The sequence below is a fragment of the Pseudopodoces humilis genome, chromosome 4, assembly GCF_049639895.1.
Source record: "Pseudopodoces humilis isolate 2021_Gansu_Grassland_sample_001 chromosome 4, ASM4963989v1, whole genome shotgun sequence".
Taxonomy (NCBI): domain Eukaryota; kingdom Metazoa; phylum Chordata; class Aves; order Passeriformes; family Paridae; genus Pseudopodoces; species Pseudopodoces humilis.
This window is the reverse complement of record NC_142203.1, coordinates 52,217,451-52,237,338: the sequence shown is the minus strand read 5'-3', so window position 1 is coordinate 52,237,338 and position 19,888 is coordinate 52,217,451.

Sequence of the window (19,888 nt, the reverse complement as noted above, 5' to 3'; positions counted from 1 at the left end):
TATGGTAATTCTTTACCAATATGTGTACTTACAGAGTCCAGGACACATGCTTTGGACAGGCGAAGAAGAAAACTTGAATAAACATCTCTCCTTTAAAAAGAACTCATCATGATTTTTGCTTTTCTTAAATATTGCCTATCTTTCTTTTCTTACACCCACACATACGTGTGGCTCAAAGATCCTCATAGCTTCTAGCTTTTCTGTCGCTTTCCTATTTGCTATTTCTTTTTCGTTCATGTAAGAGGATGAATTATTGAGGAAGTAACATGGAAGCATGATTCCTTGGAATGCTATTGCAACCTTACTAAATGTAGGGGAAGACATGCGACAGGAGACTGCAGCAGAAAAGGATCAGTCTTGCACTGGCCTGTTTATGGAATTATCCTCCATGGAATTAAGAAATTTTCCTCCGTCTTGCTCGTGCTTCTTTGCCTGATGTTGCTCATCACCTCTGTGAGCATGTGTGTGTGTACCTCCGAGGGGATTTTCTGTTTTCCTTCTCCCACCCCTGCCAGTAATTACCAACACACAGTACCGGGGAAGGTAGAAGGAGGGAGAGCTCTAAAGGGCCTACCAGCAATTCAATAGGGCTTTGATTTAACAGCTCCGAGTCCTTTGAAAACATTTTGCCAAGAAAAGCTTGCCATCAACACGTATAATCTCTTATCAGGGGCCATTGAAAGCCTGGGCTCCGAGGTTAATTCTTCCATCGCAATGAGTTTCAATCAGTTCAAAACTCACATCGAGATGAAAGCTACGAAGCCTTCTCGCCCGGTTTGTCCCGCAAAACCCACTGAGATCAACCGACTGGGGAGGATTAGGGCATGCTCATCTGCTGGCTCTCCATCAGGACGGGCAGGCTCAAAAGAAAAACAATAATTAGGGATAATTGCTTGTGTCCAAACACAGGCATTAAAGCCCCTTTCCCCTTTGGTACTTTGTGAGCTGGAATGAAAAAGACACCCCCTGTTTTGACAGCTGGGCAGGCGAACAGAGCTGGTGACAGATGAAGCGAGACGTCCCCGGGCCCCCGCGGCGCAGCGGGGCGGGCCGGGCCGGGGAGGCCGGGCCGGGGAGGCCGGGCCGGGGAGGCCGGGCCGGGGAGGCCGGGCCGGGGAGGCCGGGCCGGGGAGGCCGGGCCGGGGAGGCCGGGCCGGGGAGGCCGGGCCGGGGAGGCCGGGCCGGGGAGGCCGGGCCGGGGAGGCGGGGCCGGGGGGGGCGGGCGGGGGGGGCGGGGGGGGGGGGGCCGGGGCGGGGGAGGCCGGGCCGGGGAGGCCGGGCGGTCCCGCCTCGGGCCCTGCCCCGGCGGGCGGGGCGGCTCCGCCCGCGGGCGCTGCCGGGGCCCGGATGGGAGCGGGGCTCGGCGGGAGCGGTCCCCTCGGGAGGGCGGGGGACGCGGGGAGCCCGTATCGAGACTCCTATCTACAAGTGTTACGTTCCTTGTACGCTTAATCGACAAATGCAGATCAGATGGGAACAGTAAGGCGCTTCAAAACAACTGACTAAAATTACGCTCTTGAGCTGTAATGTATACAACGGCATGAGTGATTAATTAGGGAAACCCACATCCGACAAGAACGATTTCTGAAAGGAATCTTGGAAAATACTGCAGATACAGCTGGGATCCAGATTAATACATTTATCTAATAAAGCTATTCCCGGTCGCCTTCTGTCTCTCGCCTGGTCCTGTCAACTTCTTCTAGCTCGCATCAGGATCCGGTCAGGCAGCGCTCTGTTGGCCTAATTGGACCAGATAAACTTCTAAGCAAGAGATTATATTCGTGTGTTAATGGTCTATACAATAGATTAAAACGTTGAACAATACAATAACAGGCAAATGTTTTACTTTTCCACTGGGGAAGTGAAGCAAAGTTATGATTTCTCGTCTGCGGAGCAGAAATGAAAATGTAGTTGTATTCCTCCAGAAGAATGAGGCACAGCGAGAGTGTTTCGTAAACGAGGTCTGCAGCAGCAGCACCACCGCTGCGGCTGCGGCGCTTGCAAACATAAATCAAGATACATTTTTGGAACTGTTGTAGATTAGGTAGTGTGTTACTACACACCAGGCTAAATTGGAGCACGGATTACCGTACAAAACTGGTCTGAAGGGTGACGGGGAAAAAGGGGAGGATGGAAAACCGTAATATATCTAATTCCAGCAGAGCAGACTCCACTGCTAGAGGTCACCTCCGGTAAAAAAAAAAAAAAAAAAAAAAAAAAAAGTTGCTAATTCCTTGCAAAATCCCGAGCCCGGGAACCTGGGTGACTTCAGAATACACCGAGAAATAACGTGAATAGGAGGGGTTTTAACTCCCGATCTTATTTTACAGAGTTAAGACAAACTTAGAAGCGATAGCAGCTTTTCTTTCAATTTATTCTGGATTTTATGCATTCTTTGGAGCTAATCTAAATCTGTCTTCGTAGGAAGACAGTATATACTTGGGGGGGAAAAAAAAAATCACATTAAAAATGTTAAGGAAAATTAAAATTGCAGTCTGATTTCAGACCTCCAAAACAAGTAAGCACGTAAATTGCCCACATCCGTGCTCCCATTCCCCCAAGCCGAGGCAGGCGCAGCACCACGCTGGGCAGGCTGCCTCTGCCTCTGCCCCCGCTTCGCCTATGCCGTCCACACCGGCAACACCGCAACCCCATGCAAAAGTCCGGATAGCAAACTTTGGAGGGAGATACGGTTTATCACATTCAGGCAATACTAGCGAGAGCATCTTCGGGTTTTTTTTTTTATTGTTGCTCTCTTTCTTCAGCTGCATAAAAATAATGAGTGGAAGTTCGAAGGCAGAAACATTAAAATAAGTACGTTACAACGCAAAATGCAAGCCCGGTCTCACAGGGAGAGATGCAGCACATCTCCGTACTTTCTTAGTATCGTCTGCAAATATCTATGGATCGGAAAATGAAACAATTATTAAACCAAAAAATACTTAATCTTAAAGTATCTCTAAATTATTTTAATTGTATGAGACACCTCTTTGAGAGTCTGGATCCCCATCACAAAACAGGTTGATATTTATATGCGATAGTGTGTGGTTGTGTGGTGTGTGATTTCTTTTCTTTTTTCCCCCAAGGGTGAAGTCTTGACAGCTGTTTCTCACAAGAATCGTTTGGGCGATTTCTATGGAGAAAAATGAACAGCTTACTGCCGTTATTTCCTAGCCCAAATGCCTGCTGCAACCTCACAGGCATGACTCGATCCCTAACCCGTCTCCCATCACCAAAATTACATGACAAAATCCCAATTATTTTCTTCCTAACTTTCACTTCCTCTGATTACACAAGTTTTGACAAGCTGAAGAGCCCTGATAGAGACCCTACTCTGACTCCCGGGAGTCAGCCAAGTCTGCCCAAATCCTCTATTATGCTGCCGTACTACCGTGTTCTCTGCTGCTGGATTGATACATTTTATTGGTAGTCTGTGCAATATTCGTGGTTGTGATTATAATGGTAACAATCATCTGTGTCTTGCTAAATGCCATAGTTCGTTCTGAAAAACGACTAGAAATCATAACTATAGGTATGAAAACACTGAGATCAAGCAATATTCTCCAGATTTCCCTGGGCAAGCTTCCTACTTAGTGCATGATCAAACCCCAAGCAAGAAATACTGAACTTCTGTGTAGATGGTAGTCTGGATTTTAGGGGAGGAACAACAGTCCTCTCAATCTACTGCTAACCAGCATCAGAGCACAAATAAGAGGACATCTCGGGTTTGTTCCTTCAGCTTCTCTGTTCCTAAGAAGCTCTAGAATAAAAGTAAGAAATTAAAAGCAAGGAGGAAATACGACTGACATGGCATTTGTCTTGTGCAAGTGTACTTCCGATCTTATGCTTATTGCAAGTATAGATATGGACAAAGTGAACGGAAATTTTAAGGAGTACTTTTACATTTCCTTTTAAAACAAGGTCACTTATTCTTTGACTACCACTGTGTGACAGTGTGTCACGGTCAAACTCCTGCACACATCTGATTACAAATATGCGGATCAGAACCGTAGGCTGTATCAGTACCTGGTGCTTTTATTCTAAATGCTACACTGCGTGGCTAGCTTTTTAACTTTTTTTTTTATTTATTTACTTTTTCTGTTTGTCTAATGCAGTTTATGCCAGGTGGTTTTCTTTCAAATTAATCAAGATGTGTCAATAACAGTAAGAATAAGCTTGTGTCAAGTTTTAGTTGAAAAACGGAATTTGACAATGTCACAGTAGAATATTTCAACAGCCATTTACCATCAAAAAGTTCAGCTTCCAGAGTTATGTACCTTGTACTACAGTTCATAAACTTGATTTATGATGAAACCGAATTGCTGGATTTTACTGCTCTGGCCCTCCCAGCTGGTAAGAATTTGACTGCAACATGTGGGATTTACAGTGAGCGAAAGCAGCATTATATCGAAAGCTTCCCCTATATGCATGATTCCAGTCAACAGGTAGCGGAGAACTCAAAACCAGATTTTCGCCGTCGGATGTCACAGAGGAGGTTTGCCTTCCCCGCTGCTGTCCGGTCTGCCCGGTGCCGCACGTACAGCCGAAGCGCCCCGGCGGTGCATTTCAGGAAGCGGAGAAAGCTCACACCGACGACGCGCTCTCCGGTTCGGAGGCTGCCGGCGGGCAGCCGATGGGAGCGGCAGCAGCGCCGGAGGGAGGCGGTGAGCCCAGGCGGCGGTGCCGCGCTCCCAGCCCTCGGGTGCTCACACGCCGCCGACGGAGGTCGAGGGGAAAGTGCGGGAGATGAATTTTCAGGAACAAATATTTTCCCGAGCATCCGCCGTTGTCCCAGTGCAATCGCATGGACGCAGGTCAGGGAAGGGGATGGAGTTTGTGACAGTTTGACATTCCCATGTTTGTGCCTGGAACGAGTTGTGGATGTAGCCATGAAACCTGGCGTGGTTTAATACATCAGACTGGACAATAAGAGCTATTCTGTGTAAATCCCCGTACCGCGGTTCAGTCCCTCATAAAATCAGCCAGGCGCAAGATACCGTGAAGGATGAATGCGCTGTAACCAAAGCATTAAAACGTTATTATTAACAAAACGGCTGAGAAATCAGAACGCCGCCCCTTCGCAGCCCCCCCACCCTCCCGAGGGGCGCACGGAACTCTCTTTGCTGTCGCTCCCCCCGCAGAGCCGCTCGCATCCTCAATGCGCCGCTACCGGCGTTACCGCCCCTCGGGTACACCGCGGCCGGGGGCTCCCGGGAAAGGGACCCTGGGCTCCCCGCTTCCACCCGGACTCTGCGGATGATGGAGGGGACATCGCTTCTGCGGGGCTTCAGCTATGTCCGCTCTGGGGTCAGCGGATGTGTGAGGGTATCCTCAGGGGTCTCAATGGGCACAGCCCTGCTTTTTGTCTTCCTCCGACCCTCTCCTTTCTCCCCCGGACCGCTCTGCGGCTCTGTCCTAAAATGTGCGGGGTCTTACCGAGGAGTCTGGCAGAGGGCTACCTATCAACAGGAAAAAAAAAGGTGTTTCAAGCCTGTGCGGAGGAGCCGCCCAAGAAAGAGCGGCTTTTGCTGTCTGTGCCGAGGAGGAGCCGTGGCCAAGCGGCGGGAGAGGGTACCTCTGGTACAGCCCCCCTCCGCCCGCCGGCTCCGAGCACCGCGAAGAGACACCCGGGGGCATTTTTGAGGGTGACAAGTACAAACCCGTGGAAAAGTCAGAGAGGAAGGGTGGGAGAAAAGGAAGGAGGGAGGAAAGTAGGGAGGGAGCGAGAGAGGAAGGGACGGAAGTGGAGAACATTTGTGAGAGTGCAAAACCCGTGCTGGTGAGGAAGAACTTGGCTTTGGAAGCACGGAACTGTATCTTGCCAAGGTGATAATTAGAAAAATATCCCTGCAACTCAGAGTTTCTATGGGTTTAGGGGTTTTTTTTTGTTTTGTTTGTAGGTTTGGGTTTTTGTTTTTTCTGTTTGTTTATTTTTTTTTAATTTCCCTTATCCTCTGGCCCCCCTTTTACCCTCCCCCGCCCCCGTCCCCATACAGCACTAGTTCATGTAAGATTTCGACAGCTGTTTCCATCCTTCATCCGGAAAACCCACTAATCTGAGTTGCCTTTGCAGTGGCTATTTACAGGCAATTATAGGATAGGCATATGTTACCAAAAAGAAGGAATGAATGTCGTCTTCAGTCTTCTTTCATGCTTTTAATTAAATGGTTCTCTCTGTTCATGCACACTTAATCACTTTTCTTTTTTACTTGCCTCCAAAGAAAGCTCTTTGCTTAAAAAATGCTGCCATACTGTAAATTAAAAAGATCTCAGTTTTTTTACTGCAGTCCTCGGGGCTCAGTGAAAGGTGATGGTTTCACTTCAGACAATTCATACCTTGATAAAAAAGAGCCAAATAATGATTAATGACCATATTTCACTGCAGGGGTTCACATGGAAGGGGGAGAATATTCTGTGTGGCCAGCCACAGCCTGTGCTCCACCTCCACACCCTGGCTCTCTGGGTAGGTGCTTGTAGACCATGGGAGTGTTGCAAGGGTGCTGTAGAAACAGAATGTGAATCGCTCTTTTTCTTTTTCTTTTTCTTTTTCTTTTTCTTTTTCTTTTTCTTTTTCTTTTTCTTTTTCTTTTTTCTTTTTCTTTTTCTTTTTCTTTTTCTTTTTCTTTTTCTTTTTTCTTTTTCTTTTTCTTTTTCTTTTTCTTTTTCTTTTTCTTTTTCTTTTTCTTTTTTTCTTTTTCTTTTTTTCTTTTTCTTTTTCTTTTTCTTTTTCTTTTTCTTTTTCTTTTTTTCTTTTTCTTTTTCTTTTTCTTTTTCTTTTTCTTTTTCTTTTTCTTTTTCTTTTTCTTTTTCTTTTTCTTTTTTATTTTTCTTTTTCTTTTTCTTTTTCTTCTTCTTTTTCTTCTATGTAAACAGGTGCCTTTCTATGTAAAAAAAAGGAATTCAGAGATAGAAGTGAGCAACTTCAGTGGTTTTGGGGCTTATGGCTTCTTATGGACTCAGTATTTTAGTTGTTGTTTCTCTCACTGTAGAGATGCAATTACAACTGAGTGAAGTCAAGAAGCCAGTGAGAGACAATCACAGGCAAGACTGTCTCTTTTGTTAAGAAATAATAAAGGAAAACATTGCAAAACCAGTGTTACAGTCTCAGAAGCAGTTTAATTCTTGTTCACTTGTGCTTTTACCATACAGATACTATTTGTAAAAATTTCTCTTATTAAAATGGTTACTTTTCATCTGAGGTCTCTATACATGCTGTTTCATGATTTTCTGCTGTGCACATTCTTTATTTGTGGTTCATAAAATTTACAAAGCCGGATTTAAAAATAGACCCTTTCTGAGAATAAGTACAGGGAGAATAAAGAATGTATAGAGAGAACAAAATCTACTATTAAATAACATCTTCTCTGCTCTAGATGAACTGTTCAGAAGCAGAACATGAGGTGACTACTCTTTTGCAGTAACATGGGCAAGACGAGACCCCCCCCCCCCACTTCCCGATAACTCTACTGCAAGTGATCAGGACATTGAGAAATCTTAACGCTGCAAATGCAATTTTGTAGTTAATTTGGGTGGTTTTTGTTTTGTTGTGTTGTTGGTTTTGTCTATTTGTTTGTTTTGTTTTTTAATACAAATCTCAGTGTAATTTTCATTCTCTTTCTCAGCTCAACCTAGCACTTCTTTCTCTAGATGAAAATGTTTCTTTTCTCTTAAGCTCTTCAAATCATACCTTTCTTCTTTTTACAGACTTTTAGGACCCTCTCTGTCATTCCTGAGAGCCACTTGATAATAAGAGACATCCTTTCAGGGCTGTGCCTTCAGCCTTGACCGCAGTCTGTATGTCTCCAGTCTGACATACTGAGGATTCAAGGGACACACTGTATGAAGGTCCAGACCAGGAAGAATCAATCCAAATGACACTGAAGTTTGAACTGTATAATTTCCTTCTTTCTAAAATATTTATTGAAGGCAACATTTCATTAATTGGAATAAGAACAGGATATTTCTACTAATGCAAGTGTATACCACAGTTTATAGCAAGTACAGACCAGTGTCATAGTCAAATGTCAACTTAAAAGAGTCAGATATTTTAGCAAAAAAGAAAGCCTGTTATAGGGTTGGAGAGGAAGGGAGAAGAGCTAGAATTAGGGGGTTTTTAGAAATCTAAAATAAGAGGCGGATCTGATTGCATTTGAGATTTTGCCATTTCTTATTTTATCCTTGTGGTTTACCAATTCCTCACTAAACAATAATAGACATTCCTTCATAATTTGATATTTAGCTCTTAAAACAATTCAGCATGTTCTAGATATAAGTTAATTAAGGCCCCACCTTAAATCAAATGCTTGCGTGTAACAAGTCCAACTCCCAGTTGTGTGGGACAATTTCTCTGCTGCTTTGAAACACTGGTGTGGTGTGTTTGTCCACATAACATGAGGCAATTCCTGGGCTCTTTGCAGGCAGTCTCTGCAGATCTGGGCCTTTCCCTTTGTTAGGCACTTGCCATGTGATCCTTGTGGAGGACTGGAAAGGGCAGCCTTGTAACAACATTATTTCAGGAGGATAATAAGTAGCCATCATAAATTCCTTTTTTAGTAGTTTACTGCCGGTTGTAGTCTATTGACAGTGCCTGCTTTATAGCATGGAGGAAAAGAGTTCCTTGTTGGCACTAGTCACTAAAACTGTTTGATAGCTCTGGCCCTTTTTAGTGCCTTCAGAAAAAACCTAGTGGCTCATGAAATGAATCATAAATAGCTGAGCTGAAGTCGAACAAAAGACAGAAAAAGGGAGGAAAAACCAGTCTTGTGCTTACTGAAATATGTTTATTTTGGACAATAATCTATTAACTAGTTTAACAAAGATACCTTAAGGCTCAATCCTGCTGTCTTAGCTGGAAGAAAAAAAAAATAAATTCCATGATGGTTGTCTCTTGGGTCTTTATAAGAAGACTGTTCAACAAAAATTGCTTTTCTTCTAGCTTAGAAATAGTACATACAAAACTCTTATGTCCCAGAATTCACCTTTTTGAAAGAAGAAGCAACACATACTAATGCTTAGAATTGTCTTACCGTCACTGTCGTGTTGTGTAACATCAGACAATTTATGCAATCTCTTGGGGTAGTATACAATAGTATTTAGAGAGGGCTGAGAAAGAACTGAATGCCCAGTGGGTCTTACAAAATTTTGTCTAGGCATCTGTGTAACATCTCTAGAAATTCACATACCTACTATAAATCATTTTACTCTAAACCTTAAGACCATCACTCTTACATAAGTCTGTTGAAAATCCAGAAATCCAAGTGTCCAGGTCAATACCAGGATGTGTAGGAGGACTTGTCATCTTTAAGGACGTGCTGGATAATTTTGCTAAAGGTTACTACCCAGTCTTTCTTTTTCCTCTCTTTGTCCCCAAGGACTGATGAATGCAATCCTGAGATTTCAGTTTCACACAGAAGTATTAGTCTAAATTCTTGTCAGTTTTGTCCCTAACCAGTACTTTCCTATGTGACCTACGTGAACAGTGGAATTCTAAGCCCATCTAGGAGACACCAAGAAGATCTGACTTTGGACCTAATTTATTTTAAATGAAGTATGTTGCCAGACGTCAGCTTGAAATACAGGACTGAATGATGTAGCCTGTTATATACATAACAGTGTGACAAAAGTGAGACACCTGAGTTCAGTGTCCTTCTCAGTCTCAGAAGCTGAAAATTTTTAAATTAAATCTATGTTTCTTATTTGTCATGAGAATATCCAAGCCATTGCCCTTAGTGCAGACCTGCACTGCCAGTGCAAGGGGAGTACAGCTCTGCATGCTATATTTTCAGGCATTCAATTATGCTTCTGGTACCTGCTTTCTGTTCTGCTAATACTTCTAGTTTAATGCTTTTGGTTTTAATATCTCAGAAGAGGACTCAAAGCCCCAGAACTCCCATGCTTTCCAAGTGATGTTATTCATGAGGGTTGAGCAGTGCTTACTCACTGTGTCTACACTCCTCACTCCACATAACTAGAATATGGAATGTCAGTGCTTTTATGGATAAGGCAGATGCAGGTTTGAGCCACCCGTCACTGTGCAAAGGAAATGAAGCCATCTTTCCTAATTCCACCGAAAATGTGTTTCTTTAGATTAGTTTTTTTTTACTATATAGGTAATGATAACATTTTCTTCACCTGAGGTAACCTCATACTCTGTGTATGAACAATATCATCCAAATGAAGTATTAGGCCATACTGCCTATGAAGGTGAAGACAGTTTATATACACATACATCCATCAGGTGCTTAAACAGAAAAAAATCTGGATAAGACTTCATTTGCTCCCCTTACCCTAGCATTCTTTGTGATCCCTTTCAGTGCTCCCATTTTGTAACCACTTAGGCCCTCTTCTTTTTCTTCCTATTAGATGGACATGCACTGTAGAGGAAACCTGGACAATTCAGGCTGAATTTTTGATTTCAATCCAGACAGACTGGTGTTCCCCTCATTTCTGTCATCTTTCATTCTTTATTTTGTTGCAGTCTCATGATTTTATGGGGTGAGAATCTGTGATTTTTATTTCCCCCAAGTAGGCTGCACATTGCAATATATCCCTGCATTGTTCACTTCAGGATTAGATTTCTCTTGAATCCTGCTTCTGGACACTTGTCCTGAACACCATACATGTCAATCTACTCCTCCGCCAAAAAACTTTGTGTGCATGATTTAAGATTGGCAGTGGTTCTCAATTTTGTCCTAGGGCCAACACATAGCATTGGCCTGCCTGATGACTTGAAATCCTGTCCCAGCCTCTCTCTTCATATCACCTCCTCAGTGACACCATTGGCTGCGGAAGAAGACCCAACATCTCTGAGTTTGGTGCAAGGAGAGATAGAGGTGCCTTTCTTTAAAAACTTTTAGTGAAGAATCATGATGGCACCAATTTTGGTGTGCCCTGTGGTAGACTTCTCTGAGAAGTGTATGGACTCTGATCTGTTACAGAATATGTTGGAAACCTCAGAAGTGGCTAGGGAAATCCAAGCAGAAGTCAATAATGAATATCAGATCACTCCTTCAGATCTGGCACTTTTTTTTTATTCCCTATGTACTTTTAAGACCTAAGGGCATTAATAAATTAAAGAAATATTGCAGTAATCCTGTCTGTTATTTGTCAGCAATCTGAAACTGCAGGTGAAAGGTATGATGGATGCCAAAATGAGTATGCAATGCATATTTGGCCTGGTTTTGCTATGCCAAGAACAAGGCTTATATGAATGAGTCACTGCAGTCACACAGCACCAGCAAAACCAACAGGGCAGCTGTTTGCATGCAACAGGGTGAGGGCCACAAGTCCTGATGTGCACACAGTTACACACAACTTTACACTGGTGAATGATTTCCTTAATTTTTATTACCTCTGCAACAGAGAGAATTCTCTTCCTTATTTCTTGTATGTTGTAAATATAAAGTTGCTTGCTATCTCTTAGCCCTGGCAGGATCCTGGCCTCCAGCAATAAATTAAACAAATAATTTATTGTAAGTCACTGTTTATTTTTAAGAATTCCAGTCACCTGTGAGCATCTGGTGTAACAGTCCATGTTTTATTAGTGTGTTCTAACTTTCTTTCACTTGGGTTTCAAAGTCCACTTGCTAGACAGAGTCAGCAAATCCCTTATTTCCACTGTCATAGGAACCCTACAATTTTTAGAACTCCACAGAAACGCTTGTGCTTGGAGAATGAGTATAGTTTTGTTAGTTAGTCAGTTTGTTTTGTTGGTGGTGGTTTTGTTTGCTTTGTTTTGTCCTGTTCTGTTTTTCCAGTGAGATATTTTACATATTCGGCCACAACATCTTGTCTTTATAGATGGCTCATTCACTTTTTCATTTGATATAAAGTCGTGATTGCTCTCTGTCCAGCTTTTCCTCCTCTCACTGGGACACAGTAGGGCAAGGAAACGCTGTGCAATACTGACACCTGCCAATATCTGTCTGAAGAGCATTAAGCAATTTACCAGCGTTTCCTCATGACCTGACCCTTCTGTACGGACAAAAATCCCCGTGACTTAATCAACAGTTTAAGAAGACAGGCAGAAATGTTAGAGTCTTCTATACTTTTCTCTTTTTTCCCCCCTTCAACTGGGGAAAATAAGTGCAAGGAAGTCTTCCAAACCAAAGAGAAATTTAGAATCATTGACGTTAAATACATATGTATCCAATCATTTTTGTGATATATTACTTTGCCTAATCATTAACTTAAAATGTCATATAAGAATTTGTAATCCACAGTAAATCATTTAGTAAGAATGATTTAAATGTACTTCTGGCTAATATAAAACAGTCTAGTTTCCACACTCGGTTGGCTGCCAAACATTGTTTAAGAAAGAGGGGAGTGTGTGATCCAAGTTGACATAAGTTATAGCAGATATAATGCTCCAATATAGTGGTGGTTTGCAGATTATTGCATTTAAGAGATAGGAAGAAGATGACATATTAAGTACTATGAAGATTGCCAGGCCTATTTTGTGCCTTAATTAGGATGCTTTGCAACTGTGTTTAATTCTTCTCAAAGTCTACTTAAAAATGCCTTTATGACTATCTTATCTGCAGTGGCATTGGAAAAGTGAAATGCTGGTTGATTTACTAACACAATAAGAAAATAAAGAGACTACTATTATGGTAGATACACAAAGTTGCTCTTTTCTGTGTGATGGTGGAGGAGTTAATGTTTAAAAAACAGTTGAACCTAGTATGCTCTGTGCTGAAGTTCAGAAGGAAACAAGGAGCAGTGAGAGGTGCCATGTCAAGTGGATGTGTGATTGAGGAGGATGACAGGGAATGGCCTTGGGCTTAAAGAAAAGTAGTATGTGACACACAGTAAACAGTAGTAAACAGAGAGGGGATGAAAGATACCTTATGCATTCACAAGTTCCTTAGTTTAGCTTTTTATTTGAAAGTAAAGGAGAAACCAGGGATATGTAAATACTGATTTTAGTATAGAGAACAGTCCCTTCTGTTAAACGCTTGCTATTCACAATTTGTAACAAATATATTATTTCTGCTGTCACAATCACAATCTTCTGGAAAATGGGACACTTGTGGATTGACTAGCATTTTCTATTTTTTATCTTTTTGTAAACTAAGATTATATTTTCCCCATGCTGGTGCAAAACGCTGGTGGCAGATCTGTTTAATTGCCACTACAACATGATGCAGCACAGCTAAAAAATTCTGTGATACTCTTTGTAGTCCAGCTGTAGCATCATGGATGAACTCTTTGAGTATTTACTTAGCTTTTTGAACAGTTTGTTTTTCCCTCCATGCTGCTCCCTCTACATGATTTCCAGTGCCTGAGGCTCTAACCTTGCTGGAACTTCTCCCTTTTGTAATGCAGTCGCAGAGACCAGCCATGTGGACAGGATATTTATGATCTCAGATCCCTCTGATGGATTGGAAAATGTCTATCTCGTGGTGCATGTCTGCAAATCACCCTGTCACAACTTTGCTTGTGTGAGGTTTGAGAGCACATTCCCAGCGGAGGAATGATACAGAACCCAGCTCATTCTGCAGTCACTGTGCAGTTCCTGCAGACATTCCCCCTGTGCCACCACCTCCGATGCTCTGTTTAAAAGTACATCATAGTCAAATGGGTGTAACTCCTTTAAACACTATGCAGTGAATAGAAAACTTTGCAAAAAAGTTTGCAAACTCGGGTGTTAATACAACAGAATTGGTGGGTTTACAGAAAAGCATATTTTAACAACATTAAGAAAACTGCATATGAGAGTATGGAAAGCAAGGCTATTCCTTAGGAAGTTAAAAATATCCATTTAATTAATATATTATAGAGCTCAAATGGCCACAAGTGAATAATGACTTTTAAATTAATATTTTTTTGAGTACTCAGCTATAAGAGCTTAGAACTATGTATTTTTAGAGTGTTATTGAGCATTTTCTGACAGTTTTGCTGCTTGTAGTAGAGGTACTAAAAAGCAGATGCCTCCTAGTGTTAGGATGCAGACAGCAAAGAGGGGAGGAGGCTTGTTAGAATTTTTCCAAGAGTAGGTGACTTTGAAGGGGGCAGGAAGGTTTTGTGCAGCAGGAAACAGGACAACCAGGCAATTAAAATTAAATTAAGATAAACAGTTTTGTGAGAACTATTTGACCTGACTCCTGCCATATCAATGACCAGCATCTGTACACCTAGTATTAACTTACCTTCTGCATGGTGCAGCATCTATTTATGTGGAGCTCTATCCCTCCTGCTTACAGGTCAGAAACCCCCAGCCAGCCTTACTTGATGTAAGGTTGTGTGTGACCATGGCTGGAGTAACAGAGCAGAGCCCTGGGGAAGAATACACAAACTTGAGTCCAGCTGCAAATACTATTAGTGCAGATCCAAAGGAGAGGACAGCAGAGGACAGACAGCCCTGCCCTTTTGGCATTTATGTGTCAGGTCAGACAAACTGGTGGATGTGAGCGCTACTCACACTGAGTGGGGAGGCTTGGCAATGACCTTGCTGGGGAGTCAATCATCTTTGGGGAGGAGTAAGTCACCTTTTCCCCTGCTCTGGGCACTGCACTGGCACCTGACCAGGTCACTTGCAAAGCTCCTGGATCACATACATCTTGGAGTGAGGACTTGGTGAGGTTTGGTGCCACTGCCTCTCCTCCCTCTCTTCTACCCTCTGCAGGTGATGATGCAGTAGAGGTCTCATCTTAGCTCAGCTAAAACTGGCCAGTAGGATCTCATAGGACCTTGAAGGTCAGGAGTAGGGCATTGTCTCTGTGACTGGAGACAGATGGTGTCTGCTGGGCATACCAGATTTACCTGCAGCAGAAGAGCAGAAATTGTTTTCTGCTCTGGTGCTTCAGCTCCCTCCAGGAGGATTCAGGTATTCAGGAGCCTTCTGTCTAGGAGTCAGGATCTGCAGCTATCTTCCACACCATTCCCTCATCACTATTTTTCAACAGTTCTTGGCTCAAAAGAAAGCCATCTAGGCAAGGCTCCTTCAAGGTCCCTCTGCCTGAAATTCTTGCCTGTCCTTTGTTACCATTTCCTTTAATCCTGTGTCTGAACCTGCCATAAGATCTAGCAGCAGAGGGCTGTCCTTCCATCCCAGTGCATCCTGTCGTGCTCCTGACTGCTTGGCCTGTTCCTATAGTTTGCACACCCCCAGCTGCAGGCAGGAAACCCTGCAAAATGGCACTCTGGGCCATAGATTTCCTTTGGCTACCTCCAAAAATCTTACCTGCTCAGCTGATAGCCTTGCTAGCTGTGTAGACATTCATGTGTAAGAGGAGCCACATCTGCATGTATGTACACCACCCTATCTTGTCTAAACAGCGACACCTCCTGATACCCAGGCTGCAGCTGCGTTAGTGGGTTACTATCCAATAAAGTTGTTGTTGTTGTTACACACAGTAAATGACCTCCCGAGGGCCACCCTTAACAAGAACCATGTCTGCTCCTGCGTTTCATTCAGTGCCAAGCACGCTGTCAGCACTTAACAGCTATTAATAATAACAGAAGGAATTACAAAGCTTCATGGGATAGAATAAAGCCTGCTTAAAGGCAGTTCTTTGAGGGCTGTCCTACATTGCTTGTATTCATACATCCAAATTGGATCTATTTAAGATGACAAAGTTAAAATTACCAGTGTAATGCAATTCTAAGTTTGAAGCTTTGCCAACCATTAACTGCTAAGACTATTTCTATAAACAAAGAGCACTTTCTAAAGGAACATTCACTTCAGCTTTTAACTGTGATTTCCTGGGGGAAACAGTTGTGTTGGTGAAAATTCAAATATGCAGTTTATTCATATGTTAATTAAAAAGTGTTTATAAAAGTAGTGAAGATTTCTGTTTTGGGTATTTTCTGGCAGCTATTTGATTAAAACTGGATTGAAGCATTCATCCTATTCTTCAGGTTCTGTAGCTGTCTGGAAAATGACAACAAATACCTGATATGAAAGTAATGATTTTTCAGATGCATTGCATCAGCCTGGTGTAACTGTGGGCAAGTAACATTATTTTAATTGGTTGCATCTATGGAACCATGGCTGAATTCATTCCAGTTTTCTTGATAATGAGCATCTTAGAAGTTTCTACAGAGAGCTGAAAAAACATACTCCTGTATGAAGCTTGAAAAGCAGTGTGTAATTTGTCACTTTTGAAACAGATGGGTTTCTTTCAGTTTTCTGTGGCAGGTCAGGCAAAGTTTACTCTCATGATGGTGAGAGAAAAGAGAGCTGGGTAATATAATATTCAGTTGTTGAAAGGTGTCAAATTAGGATTAGGTGGTTCTTTAGTAAGTGAAAGATGAAAAATTCAACTGCAAGATACAAGTTATTAAATACTTATATATATATAATTATTATTATTATTATTATAAAATGTATTGTGATGCCAATTAAATGAACAATGAAAATAATTTATCCTCTGATAATGAACAATAACATCAGTTTCTGAAAAATACCAATGGATACTTTTTCCTAGTATTTCCACTCTTGCTTTTCAGTCTTCAGTGACTTAATCACTGTGTCATTAGGTTAAATCAAGATGTGAGCATTTCAGGCATGTCCGCATGTGATTATCAATTACACTCAATCATACAACCCAAGATGTTCTAAATGGGCTCGTGACACGACTCTGCAATCACACACTTTCTTCTGACCTCATTGCTTGTGTATTTAACTTGACTAAAATATGTGTCCAGTGCAGCAGAGAAGAATACAAGCAGAGATCCTGTGCTACGTTTAGGAAGCTGCTATCACCTCTATGCCTTTGACAGTGAGCTCTTCAGGCTAGCCTACTTATCTTATATTTTCACATCGATTTTCATACACTATTGGAACAATAGCAACAATAGTAGCCAGAGAGAAAGTGTTATAGTCAGTTCTGTTTGCTGGATGTATAAAAGCACATGGTGAATCTGGCAACCACAACATTTTTGTTAGTTTTTTTATGGGGTCTAAGGATAATCTCTGATTTATGTTATGCTCTGTGACAGTTTAATGGTGTTGCTTGTTATGAAAAATTGGGGGACCTAATGCTCCCAACACCAATATAACCTACTAAGTGCCAGATAAAATGAGCCTGAATTCATTAAGTTACACCTGCACCAACAATACTTATGCTGATGTAGATTCTGACCTGATGATATTACAAGTGAATTATTGTCCAGTTAGATCACACGTACAGTTTTGGTTATGATGGCATGTTTATTCACATTAAGGTTTCACTACTTGTTTGGAAATAGGGATATAGTTTTGCAGCTAATTTGGATTTTTTTTCCTAAACAGATGGAGGAGAGGCTGGTTTTTGTGAAAATAACAGGAAGGTAACATAAAATACTTGAACATATACCATAAAAAAAAAACATTTCAGTAATGCTACCCTCTGGGTCACCACCTTGGTCTGTATGGCCAAGTAAACATAAAAGATTAACACATTTGTTGCTTGATTTTGATTAACTGTCAAGAGCAACACACAGAGCATGACCTGAGAAGGCAAAGGCATTAAAACAGATATCATAATATGTAAAAGGAGTTTATTTTTCCCCCCCTAACCATTACCTGGCTTTTTCTTTTCTGCCATGTTAAGTCTGTCTTTCCCGTCTTGACTTTTTCCTAACTTCCATTAAAAGCAAGGCCAAATCCTAACTAATTCTTACATGGACCTTGAACAATTTATGAGAGGGCTTGTGCAGTTGCCTACCGCAGCAGGAGTCGTGCAAATATTTTCCACTTTGATGCTCCCAGTGCTGCATTCTCTCATCAACTGGCACATTAGTCCAGTTCCCACTGACACAGCCTTACAGAAGCTGATTTTAAACAAACCATTCTGCTCTTTGCATGTGTGTACTGGGTTCATGTGTATCTATGTTTGCTCCTTTGGCAGCACAGTGCTGTCTGTAGGTGTCTTGATCTGTCTGTGTTTAGTCAGTGTGGAGGGCAGAAGGACAAAGCACCTGTCAGTCTGCAAAAGACCAAAACAACATAGAAAGCTCTACAATAGTGCACTGCTGGCACATTGCAAAACGCTCAAGTACCTCTGATTTGAGAGCAAAATCTGGGGAAGTGGAATAGAATAAGAATAAGAATATTGCCTTATCTGAACTGATACAGGAAAAATAATATTTATCTTCTTTTTATATTTTAGCAAAATAAGTAAGGTCACATATTGATGGATTATATATGTATATTTACAATAGTTTGTTTCTTTCTGTACATTTTCATGAAAGATTTTGCAGGGAACTGCTGTTTAGTGTCAAAAAAAGAATCCTACAGCACCTCTAGAGTTCAGAAGAGATTAATTTTTGCTGAAGTCAGTTTATTTTCTTCCCTCCCTTAAGAGTGCTGAAGCAGAGTGAGGTCAAATGGTTATCTAATGCATGTGTTTTTTGAAAAAGATAATGAAACAGTTTTCATGATGCAAGTCCTGTGGCAACTGCGGTCCTGCTCTACATAAATCCAGAAGGTGTCATGTTAAATGGTGAAAAACAAATGGTGACCAACAAAGATAGCAAAGAGGTGCAAATCGCAGCCTTCTCAAACTGCCAGCTTTTTTCTGGCCTCTGTGTGGGGCAAAGATCTGTCAGCTGACCATGGGGATGTGTGGCAGGTGCCTGGGGACAAAAGACAGTGTGACAAGTCAATTCTGCCTTGAATGCCAGTGTTGATTGTTTCTGGCTGGGTTTGGGCTGCAGAACAGAAGAAAAGAAGGGTACAAGAAGGGTACCCCAAGCAGCACCCATTACCATGGAAGCTACTGCCAGTTTCATGGTTAGAAGTTTAAAATTTACACCTCTTTGTTTTGAGTTTGGTTGTTTGTCAGTTTGTTTTGGAAATCATGACCTTGGACTACATTGTTGTTCTGTATTTCTTTAGGTATGTCTTCAGCTGACAGAGCATGAAGCTTTACCTTAGAGCTAAGCTCTTGAGCAGACTCACTGAACTGTAAATAAAGAGGACGCTGCAGCTATGCAAAACATGAAATTATCGAATCATCTGCCCAGGGCTGTTAAATAGCCTGCCCTGTTCCCTAAGAAGCAAGTACAGCATCTTACATATAGAGCAATGATTCAGCTGCAAAAAATAAACAAAATAAAATCTGGCATGACATAACCCAAACAAGAGAGCAATAATCTCATCCTAGGGTTTTATAAGAGAAGTACAGCAGCTAATCTGCTAAAACGTGTCCCTGGTGTTTGCTAAATAGCGTGTGTAGATATAATCAATTGCTCATTAGAGATGCCACACACGACACAGATACAAACAATCATGCCATTACTGATTTACCCTTGACCCTGTGCTGCTATCACATAAGGAATGAGGTACAAGACTACAAGAGCTAGTGAGTAATTTTCCCTGTTCCCCATGGGAAAACTTCTTCACCACTTTGCAATTATTATTCAGGAAGGCACAAACCTGCTACATCTCAAAATTAGACTACATGTGCCTTTGGAGGTGTCAACACTACTCTGTGAGGTCTCTCAAAGTAACCTGTCAGTACTGGGAAAGGCTCTCCCATGAGCTCACTGCTGTCAGAAAATTGAGAGAAGCCTCTCTGCTCTACAACGTGCAACTCCTGCAGCTGCTGCAAGTCATCCCATATCTGCGGGGCAACAAGTGTCTGTAAATCAGGTGCTATTGAAGAGACTCCCTACACTCCTCACCTGCTCTGTGGGGCTTTTCATCACATCATCACATCACACCACATCACAGGTGTGATATGAATAATTTCTATTGGATGAAGCTGTACCAGAAAATACACCATAGGAGAACAGTGTATTTCAACTGCTAATCAGCATCAAGTCCACTGGAGTAAGTCTGATATAAACCTCTCCACCATGCAGTGCATGTGGTCACCGGGTTCTCTGCACCTGTTGCTTCTCTTTCAGACCCTCTCCTGCTGAGCAGCGCTGCTCAGCTAATGCAGGCACAGCCCATGGG